This window comes from Piliocolobus tephrosceles, chromosome 7 (genome assembly GCF_002776525.5).
Source record: "Piliocolobus tephrosceles isolate RC106 chromosome 7, ASM277652v3, whole genome shotgun sequence".
Classification (NCBI taxonomy): Eukaryota; Metazoa; Chordata; class Mammalia; order Primates; family Cercopithecidae; genus Piliocolobus; species Piliocolobus tephrosceles.
The window spans coordinates 72,296,746-72,308,768 of NC_045440.1; the positions used below are offsets into that span (position 1 = coordinate 72,296,746).

A 12,023-nucleotide genomic window follows, 5' to 3' on the forward strand; every position below is an offset into this window, starting at 1 on the left:
CTCACTCTAAATGCACGATTAATTCAATATTACAAGTACCCATTTGATTATTTCTGCTTCACCTAAAAGTGCATATAGCCATGAACTAAATGTGTTTTCTTTAGTTAATTCCCATTTAGAAAACAAGACATTCTTTTGTGTTTGCAGTGGCTATATAGCATATGATCATTATCTCTCCGAAGAGTAAAGTTGAGGCCATCTTTATCTTAAAGGAGGGCAGGAAAAAACATTAGCTGTTCAATGGTACACCTGGTACAATCTTATGAAAGCCAAATAAACACATCCAGACTAAACTTGAATTTAAGGGTATACATGGCCAAAAAGAAACATTGGTCCATTTCAAAACATTCATGGAAAGTACAGCATATATTAATAGCAGCATGTGCAATTACTTATGGGGTGGTCTAGACTAATTGACATTTTTTTGTAAAAGAAATAATATATGGTAAATCATAACTGCTCCTTTGTAATGTCTTTTACAACTCCATGTTCCTTTTTGTTTTGCAACTCATCCTTCCACACTAGCTCAGTTTCCTAACACATACAATCTGAGAAGATTACATGAGCCTCTATACTAATGCTCATCTGTCCCCCAATCCAGTCTATCCTTGCAACTGCTGCCAGATTTACACCTAAAACACTTCCACCATATCAGCCCCTTGCTCAAAATATTCAGTGGCTTCTCTACCGACTCCAGGATGAAATCCAAATTCCTTAGCTTACTATTCAGGGTCCTCCAGAGTTTGGCTCCAACTGATCCTTCCAACCTTATCTATTATCAATTCCTTCTTCAGCTAAACTGGTTTCCTAACAGTCTCCCAAACTATCCTACCTTTGTTTGTATTGTTTCCTCATTTAGAATGCATTCCATCTCTTCTCCACCTATTCAAATTCTACCCATTTCCCAATACTCAGCTCAGATTCCATCTCCTCCTTGAAGCCTGGCCAGACCTTAGCAAGCTGAAGAGCTCTTTCTTCTGTACTCTGAGAGCACTTTTGTTCAGATCTGTGGCTTCTAACCTTCTTGAGAATGAAGCCCTCTAACACCAAAATATTTCAGAACCCAAAGTGTATGACAAAAACCTACTGTGAATTTGTAGACAAAAAATGTGTATTTTAATAAACATAACAGAATGTCCATATGTGAAAGAGTTAAATATATATGTGGCCTGTTAATTTCCTCACCCTACAGACAAACCTTTTGAATTTGCAGAACTTTGGTACTTGTTCTCCAACTACTGAGGAAGTGTAAGCCACAGACTGAAAATCCTAGTCTCCATAATTTATTTGGCATATTACCTTTTAGTTTTTGCTAAATGTTTAAAAAGTCTTATCTTCTTTAACAAGCCTGTGAGCTCCTTAAGCCAGGTGTCATGGTCAACATAAAATAGACAAATATCTAAATTAAATATTTTGTTTGTTTGAAAATCACAGAATTGCAATTCAGTACAGATACACAGAGTGGAATGGTCTTCAGTATGTCCTAAGAACAAAGAGAAGGTTGGAGGTTTTTATTAGAAAAAGAAATGTTACATTTTGTTTTGAAAAGCTCATTGGCACTAGAGAAGCTTTGGGAGGCTGACTGGTGACTGGTGGCTGTAGGTAAAAGTAGTCCTGGAGTCATGGCAGGCTGTTTCACTAGTTACTAGGTAAACTGGTTTGAAGGGTACAGCAGGCCATTTCAGCAGCTGGGCTTGAAGAAAATTCAGCTCTTGGAGCTGGTGCTTTATTCCCCAAGTGCTTAACCCCCCTACTCTTTCAACTGATTTAGTTGGTGCTATGGTTTGAATATTTACTCCCTCCAAAACTCATTTTGAAACTTAATCCCCAATGTGTCAGTATTGAAAGGTGGGAACTTCAAAAGGTAATTGGATCACAAGCACTCCACCCTCGCAAAAGTATTAATCCATTCATGGACTAATGGGTTCATGGATTAATGGTTTATCAGAAGAGGGAAACTGGTGGCTTTATGAGAAGAGGAAGAGGAACCTGGGCTAGCATGTTAGCATGCTCCGTGCCCTCCCCATGTGACACTCTGTGCCATCTTGGAACTCTATATATAGAGAGTCCTCACGAGCAAGAAGGCCCTCACCAGATGCAGGCCCTTGACCTTGGACTTAGCCTTCATAACTATAAGAAATAAATTCCTTTTCTTTATAAATTACCTTGTTTTGAGTATTCTAAGCAACAGAAAACAAAATAGTACAGTTGGATATAACTAAAATGACCCAATTGGCATAAATCATCTTTCACACAAGAGCAGTACCATACACCTCTTTATATTTCTTCTAGAATCTGGCAGAGTTTATTTGTATACAGTAAAAAATAAATAAATATTAGATTCCATTTTTCTCCAATATTATGCTAGAAAATTTATCATACAGACAGGAAAGTTGGAAGAATTACGCAGTGAACACCTATAAATGTATCACCTGGACTCTACAATTAGCATGTTACTATATTTACTTTTCTATGTCTATCCTTCAAAAAACTATCTTATTTTTAATATATTTTAAAGGAAGTTGCAGATATAATACACTTCCCCTAAACACTTCAGCATTCATATCATTAACTAGAGTTCATATTTATTTTTGACTTTTTAAAGTAAAATTTTTATATAATCAAATGCACAAATCTTAAATGTGCCATTCAATGACTTTCCACAGATACATATTATATTTAGAAAGCAAAGTGAGATCAAAACATTTTTAGCTTATTATAATAATGGAAGCATGGCACAACAGTATGAAAAGATTGTACCAATAAAAAATGCAGACAGAATTACAACATTCTCAATTTATGACACAGGCCATGTTAAAGTAGACTTTTAGAATGGATGAGTAATAATTTTAAATGTAGTTTATATTTATTGAATATTGAGCACCTACTATATGCCATGCATTTTGCTAAGCACTTTACAAGCAATAGGTTGTTTGCTCCTCATGGCAACTTTATGAGATATTTATTATTATTGTGTAATTTCATAGATGAGGAAACTGCAGCTTAAAGATGTTAAATAGTCCATGATCACACAGTTTCACGTTTCTTTAATTGCCATATCTTTTGTAAATCAGCCAAAAAGCCCAGTGTTTTCTGAATATGGTTTTATCATCCTTAATCATTCATTTGATACAGATCTGGACAATCAGTGAATGGTACAGCAATAAGAAGGTCCAAGAATACCAGGGCACTGAATAAAAGTATATCAGTGTATGTTGCAAATTAGCGGGTGGTAAAATAAATCAGTGCATGAAGATTGGAAGCAGATGAGCTGGCTCAGACTCACAACCTCAACCATATCAATGTGGGAAAATGGCTTACTTGCCTAAAAGGTAATCAATCTACTAAACATACATCTCAGATCATGTTTCTTCCCATCCTTCACCAACTCACAGGAGCACCCAGACATAAACCCTACCCACACTGAGTATTAATTGAACAAGTAATTACTAAGTACCTCAAGTACTGCAAATACCTGCAAAGGCCGTGCTTGATATGCAGGATCCCAAAGGAGGAGAATATATCCTTTCCTTACCTGGAGACATTACAGTAGCCAGTCCCAGAAGATATGTTTCCTTTTAAAAATATAACATTATTTAATAATAGCTGCTATGTTTTGAGCATGTAGTAGATACCAGTAACTACACTTAGTATTTTGGATAGACTAACCGTCATGCACCTGTGATGAAGGGGCAATGCCATTCTACAGCAAAGAAGGCAGAGGCTCAGAAGTAATCGATAATAATAGCCAGTGGACATTGAGCATTTTCTAGGAGCCAGACTCTGTTCAAAGCACTTTACCAACTCATCTAACAGTTATAGCAACACTACAGGCAAGCAGTATCATCACCTTCATTTTACAGACCAGGAAGTAGAGGCATAGAGCAGTTAAGTAAGTATTCGTCATCACACTTGGTAACTAATAAGTGGCAGAGCTCCAAACAGAGGCAGGCAGCCTTCAGGACTCTTTCTTTGCTCCCTGCTCTGTTTTCAACCTGCATATGTTAGTTGCCGTAAATAAAAAGCAGAATTGTGATTGTGATTTTTTTAGTTCAGGTAAGTCTGACTACAAAACTGCTCTCACAAGCATGCAATTCTTCCTATATTTCTAATATTACTCATTTTCCACGATACTCTCTGTAAGGCAAGTATCAGATATGTTCAGAAAAAGATAATAATATGTAAATAAGCACATGATTTCAGATAAAATGCCTTCATTTCTTCTCACCTAGGGTCCCTTCTTAATGCCCACTACCCCTTGAAAACAGTTTCAAAATACTATCTAAGTGCATTTCAAAAACACAAACCCAATCATACCACTTTCCGACTCACAAGTCTTCAGCTCCCACAGCTCCTGTACAGTTGAATCCAAATTCTTGAACTTCATATCTTGAGCCCTTCATCATCATCTTTGGCATCTAAGCCCCATCTCTGTGCATGCTTCTCATCTTACACACACACACACACACGCACACACACATGCACGCATGTGCGCGTGCATACGCACACACACTCTTCTGCCATTTGGAATGTCTTTGTCACAGCTATAAAGCTCAAGCTCTCTCTTTCTTCCTGGCATGGCACTCAGTATTCTCCTACCTCTCCTTCAGGACTCAGGTTAAGCATCACCAGTGTGCATCCCCACAATCCACAATCACTTCAGTGAGGATTAGACGTCCGCCTCCTCCGCAGAATATAGTCCTTATCTTAAAGTATGATGGTAAATCACATTAAATAGCAAACTTCTCCTTGGCTAGAACGGAGTTTGGTATATTTCTAGACAGAATCACTTAATAAATATTTCTCAAACAATGTAATTGTGGATATACAGTACAGATATACTACATATATACACACACACGCACACACACATATATACATACTTTTATTTTTTTACTTCAGAGAATACATATATATATATATCCTTCTTCCTGCAATTTTTCCCCACCTTCAAAAGGTTTACTTCCAATTATTCCTTTACCATCTTACCATCTACACACCAACCCTAAGTTGGTTTATTAACTGCCTTATCCTTATACCATTCAGTAGTTTCTTGGAACAGATGTATGTGGAAGTTGCTTCATCACTATTAATATACTAACAGTTGAAGTTTCTATTTATGAAGCAGTTATTTACTACGGGTCAAAAGCAAGTCAGTCACTATAGATCAAATTCACAACCTGCAACAATGTTGACTGTGGATGTTCTGTGGATGGACAGCCCATAGCAACTATATGAACTGTCTGTGAAATGATCAATTTCAAAAATTTGAAAAACAGGCTCTAGATACTTATTGAATCCTTAATGCATTGTAAACAGACTTAATGAATGTCCTTCTCTTATAATCATTCATGTACATTATATGCTTAGTAGTATGAGGCATTCATTTAACAATTTTTTTTTATTTGACTTTATTGCCAATTCTCCCATTAGATGCTAAGGACACTAGAGTGAACACGTGTGTCCCCACTTCAAGAAACTTAGAAACTCTTCTAGGTGAAGCACACATATAAATGAATGTTGCATATCTTTCATCTTGGCCACAATCTTAGATAAGGTAACATAAACACTTCTTAGGGAAGATAAACTATTTCAGCAAGAACTCAGCTTTTTGACTAGTAACCTAAGCAGTGCTATTGGGGAGTCCATGTTTTAAAGTATAAAGAATATAGCTTTGAAATCAGCTTGTTAGGCCTTTGCATCTCTTCCGCAACACAGTTAATACACTGTATACACAGACTAGTCACTTAAACTCTTTAAAATGAGGTGCATAAAAGTTACCCTAAAGATTGTTTTGAGGATAAATGTAGGTAGAGGGCATATGATGTACTCAAAAACTTAATCAATGTAGTTCATATTCTTTATTGTTGACAAAAAGGATTCTTTCCACTTAAAATGCCCTTATTAGTAATAAATACAATGATAAAATGGGTAAGGATTATAGATTTTGATTCATGTTACAATGTTAAGAAAAAAGTTCCTAATTTGTATTATGAGGAGTACATAAACATATCTCTTTGGAATGTGTTTGGTAGAGTCTGTCTACCATTTTTTGGTATAATGGGATACTGGAGGCATGCAAAAACAAAACAAAACAAAATTCAAAATCTGTAAAACTAGCAAATTACCATGAACATAATCATAAAAAGCTCTCACAAATTGTGTGTCCTAAAAATTAACACAAACCCTTGATAACCTTATGAAGACTTGCTTTCTCTCTACTATAGTATAAGCAATATTTGACAGTCACTGACATGTGACAGATAATTTTTTTCCTACCCAAAGCAAAAGTGGAAAATTTGTAATATGTATGTATTTTTTTCTACTATATTGTATGCTTAGAGTGAAAGAGAGGAGAATGAATTACTCTTGACTCTTACTTCAAGTTAGCAAGGTGAGAAGAAATGTAACAGACCCCACTTTATTTATATACTGCTCACACCAAGGCATCCTTGGATATCATAAGAAATCAGGACTTACTTAAAAGCAGGGAATCTGTCACCAAACGCATATGAATTTGCCCAAATACTACCATTCACTAAATGTTCACATATCTCCCGGGAGGAAACCAGAGGTTTCTCCCAGAATATTGGACGTTCTCAGGGAGATATATTTCTGCTCATACCAAAGTTCTGGCCCAGGCAGCACAGAGATGCCACAGAACCGTGATTCTCTATACTATTAGCAACTGGAAGTAGGGAAAAGTTGTCTACACCTAGACCTTAGTTATCAGGAAGCCTCACTCTAGAAACCCTGAGCCTAGTTGCAGGCAATCAGCACCGGAGTTCCTATTCTTATTATGAAAGATACAGTTAGCTGCAGGTGAGAGGCTAGAGCCTATCTGCTGCCCTACAAGGCTCACACGTGCCACCCCTCTATTCCTCTGATTTTACCTCTTTTACTCCCAGCCATTCTCTCTCCTCCAGCCACAATGGGCTCCTTGCTGATCCTAGAACATCCCAAGCATGTTCTCAACTCTCAGATTTGGTCATTACTGCTCCAATGGAGCCCCAACAAATGCCAACAGTGTTGTTTGGCTGGTATAATTTTGTTCTCAAAGTCAAGAAAAGTGTGACCAAATTTACCACCTACTTAGAAATATTTTCTGAGGTAGAAAACATTTACTCTGAGCAGTAGCAAAACTGCAACCAGTTTTTAAATTTCACAGTAACACTGCCCCAAACCAAATGTGCATATGATAATGACCATTATAATGAAAAGCAGAGATGATTTCCCATCTCCATTTGATCTCAGAGAGGCTTAACAGGCAGACAGTTGATGAAATTATAACTAAGTCTAAAGCTTTGAAAACAAGAAACAATCCCCTAAAGTTAACCTAATGATGCAATACAATGTGCACGTGGACCACAGGAAGGAATCTCACACACTCATGCACATCAGAACTTCAAGACCGGACTGTAACCACCCTGAAGAGTCATCCTTATAACGAAGTCCTTGTCATCAGAGCCTCTGCCACTCGTTCTTGCAGTGCTGCTGTTTGCTAGGGAATGGCATCATCCAGCCATGAAGGCACCATTGTGGCAATGAAAGCACCAATGTTTAGTAAAAGGTATTAGAAAAGGCATTTGTAGATGATGCAAATCACATATTCTCTCCAGAGAATAATATGATTAAAAACCCAGGCTCTGGACTCAGAACTCAATTCAAGTACCCGCTCAGATGCTAGTGGTACCAATTATAAGCCATGTGCCTTTAAACTTGGTGTTTAAGTCTTGGATTTTTTTGTGCATAAAATGGGAATCACACTGTAGAAGTGACTTAATTATATGTGGCATAGCAGTTAATAAATACTGAGCACTTATAAGTTCCAATCATGCTGCAAATTTTATGTCACATCCTCACAGAAAGCCTGATGTGAGTTCTGTTATTATCCCCATTTTACAGATGAGAAAATAGCCACCCAGAGGCTGACTTGTCTGAATTCACACAGCCAGCAAATAGTGAAGCTGGAATTCAAGCCCAGACTCTTAGCTATTTTGCTGACAATGTTTTTAAATTTGTTTTCTAAAGATTAATAAAGCAAAACATAGAAAATGGTCATCACAGTGACTAATAGGTTATTCATAAATATTAGCCAGCATTATTATAATTAATTAGCAACAGACATGTGAAAATTATTCCTATATATACAACATAGGAAAATGTTAAATCCTAACAAATTATTTGTTCATTCTTTCATGGCTTTTATTTAAGAACAATTTATAAGAGGCCAATTCTGTGGTTACAGACAAACTAAAAATGTCATTTAGAAACTCTTTAATTCACAATGTCCCTTAATCTTCCAGAAACTAAATCCTGTGCAGAATGTAAACAATAATAAAGTTATATTACCATGTTTCTATTGACAACAGAATATTTAACCACAAATATATAAACATAGACTATAAAATACAGCCTCAAACCATAGTTTTATACACATCTGCCCCAGTTCAGATATTTCTTGTAAATCAGATTTCTTAAAAATAATCTAGTTGGATAGCATTATATTTTACTAAATTAAAATTACAGCGAGAAAAACAAATCCAGATAATTTACTAGTGTTCTAAGTTTTGTAAAAACGATAAAAACAGCTTAAAATGATTCTGATAATGTATAAAACTGAACCTATCAGCCTAAAATATGTAATACACAGTAAATTTTAAACGCAGAAAATTTAGCTACCTAATTCAAGATTGTATCTGTTATCACCTAGGAAATCTGATATACCAATTCAAAATTACTATTTGAATTACCATCAGAATTCCTGAAACCCTATGTGCAGTGAAGATTCCAACTGCATCTGGTTTTACGTCATCTAAAGACAAATCTATCCCTTTCAAGACAAGTTTAAGCTTCTTCTTGAGTTTGAGTCTAACTTTACAATAGAGAAAACTCAGAATTAGAGCTCTGATTTTTGCTTGCTCACACTTTTTTTGGCCTTCCTCACTCCTTACTCCAAGACAACCAAAAATAAACACTCAAACCAGCAATATATGAACTGACCAATCTTAAGCTCTCATGGACTTAAGACAACCAGCGAAAACAAAGATGGAAAGAATCACTGCTTTGCAAACAAGGCCTTAATTACGTACGTAAATAAAAATCCTTTTAGGGCCACAGCCCTGAGTCCTTCGAAGGAACCTTTCCCAACTACTTCTCATGCTTAACACAAATATCAACACAAAGCCTTTACCATGTAAAGGCTTGCACAGATTCCCAAACATTACAAATCCTCTCAGATTTGATGATCATCTAATAGAAGCATCACCAAGAAGCCTATTTCTTAAAAGCTATGCTTTAACAATATAATACATGGAACAGAATTTCTGTTCCATCTTGGCCTCCAATTGTATTTGGTTTTACATCACCTAAAGACAAATCTATCTGTTTCAAGACAAGTTTTTCAGACTAACTGTCCAAAGGAAGAGGGAAAACAGTTGAAAGACAGGCCATGGTTGGTGTTTTCATAACCATCCATTAGTGTCTGCTAGGTCAAGCTTGAGTTAATAGTAACAAAAATATGCATTAATTCATTTGGAAACATATCACTTCTTACGGTGCTTTCCTCATTGCAAGTCGAGCGTTCATTTATGCTACTATTTTCTATTTTTACCTGTTTATATTTTTATATTGCAAAGATGTATAAACTGGGTGAAACCAATCAATGGTTAACTTCAACAGTAACAATTCACAGAGGGGTTGGAAGGATGTATAAAACTGTGAATAGTTGAAAGTTTTGAAATATGAAACAACTATTATAACTGAAGAACATTTCATTTAGGAAATAAAAAAGCACAGTACTTGAGGCTGTAGCTCAGTGTCTTTCTGTCTTTATCCCTTAGATGAACCATGAAAATAGGCACTAGCGTGTGAGTACAGAACCTACAAACATTGAGTCTTAGGATAATTTGGCAGCAGACTTAAGAAGAAACTTAATATTCTCTGCCTTTCCACTCCATTCCCTTCTTGTTTGTTCTTCAGATGAAGTTATGGTTTTTGATATAGGAGATTTTCTTGTTTTCTTAGCCTCATTATAGGAACAAGTGGTGGCAGGAAATAAAAAATATCTCTGAGTGAAAAAAGACAACCTATATAAATGCAGGCAAAGCCAGCAACTGTGTAAACTAAATGGAAGTTCCATTGACCTAATTAATTTCTATTGGGCTGAGATGATTTTTAGTCGGGCTGCAGAGAAGTCACTTAAATATAAATCATGGCATATGTAGCTGAAAATGTTCATTGTAGAGTTAGGGGAGGTGATTGACATTTTAAAGACTCTTAAATTGTAATGAATTTCTTGATTTCATTCCTTTAATCAGTAAACACTGCTGTTTTCAAACTAAATAAGATTTCAAAGAAGAAATAGGAAAATCTATAATGACTATATGCCAGAGAAGTTTGTCAGACATTAATGAATTCACTAATTTTAAGCTTAACTCCTCTAGTGGTGACAGAGAGGAATGAAATAGATATATTATGAGACATATAAGTAGCATGATAAACTGATTCACACACTTAATTAAAAACCTAGAACTTTCCAATATTGTTTGTATCTAAACAGACATGTAACATCAATCATGAGGGAACTTTGGGTCCATATTTTCAAACTGACTACTAAAATAAAACAATATGTCAGGAGATTGAGAAACTTCATTTATTCTTATTTACATCGACACCTTCTACCTTCACTTTCTAGCCACCACAACGCTTGTAAAGTACATTAACGAAGATTATGTACTTTATGCCTGAAACAGGGTGAGATGAGTAATTGTGCATTTGTCTGAAGTCAAGTCTAAAAAAATTCATTTCCAAGACATAAAACAATTAAGTTTAAGATAAAGAATAAATTCTATGTATTTTCCAGTTTGGTTGAGGAGATCACATAATTACCTAAAATGTTTTAATAGTTTGAACTTATTTTAGTTATGCAAAAATCTAATAAAATGCAGTATTCCTAAATATGAATGTGATATCAAGCTATAAAAAGTAAATATTCAGAAATACGTTATTCCTCCACATGTGCTTAGAAAACAAATCACACATCACTCACATAAAGCTATCTAAGGGGAACCCTAAACACACACTCTGTTTCAGTACTGCGTGGTTCTTATTTTGTAGGAGAGAACTTGCCAATAAAATGTTGAGAAAACGAAAACGTATTAGTCCTATTCATTTCTTCATGTACAAAAAAATTAACTACCAGTATTTAATAATTGCTCTTCCATATATGTACTGGCATATTCTGTTGAGCAAAATATTTTAATTAGTCTTCCTTATATTTAAGTTAATTTGAATGACTGTCTTATCTGGACTTCACAATGATGTAAGTGCCTGTTAAAGGTCACCCATGGGCCTTCTGCAGCTCCTGTCAGTGGCCCCCCTCACACTGACTCTCACATGAGGCCTGCCGGCGCAGGGACCTGCCGCAGTCTGGGTGACTATATCCACACCCAGTCTGCACTCCGCAGTAGGCATGCTTTACCTGAAGCCAAAGCCCAAAAGGAGAGGAAACAGGACTCCTTGCTTTTATTTTATTTGCTCTATAAAATCCACTTACACACTAGAACTACTTTCCTATAGATAATTTAAATTTCTCTCTGATTGCCTATCAAAATGGGAAGAAAAAAGTTTCAGATGAAAAGGCACCTCATGCAGAGATTAATTTTCTGCTACATCAGCAAAGTTTCCATTTTTGATAGTACCCATTTTTCATAAACACTTGAAATGAATGTATTTATGCTAAAAGAAAAATGCAGAATATTTACACATTCAAAGAATCACTGCTGGAATAAAAATCAAAGCATCTCATATCAGAAACAACTGATTTTATATTTTTCCTATTATTAAAAATTATATAACATTATAAGTTTTAAAAGCCTTCACTAATACATATTGGAATATCACATCAAAAAAGACAATAATTTTACAGCAGTTAGCTTTATTTTTTAAAAAAAGTTGTGTAATGAAGGATCACCATGGTGACTGGGAAACGATGGTTAAGAGTTTTGTATATGGATGGAATT

At 35.6% G+C, this 12,023-nt stretch overlaps 1 protein-coding gene across 7 annotated transcripts in view; it reads right to left on the reverse strand.

Annotated features, from left to right (window-relative positions):
- EYA1 (EYA transcriptional coactivator and phosphatase 1) overlaps positions 1-12,023 on the reverse strand; it is a 350,164-nt gene that overhangs the window by 144,013 nt on the left and 194,128 nt on the right. The window lies entirely within an intron of this gene.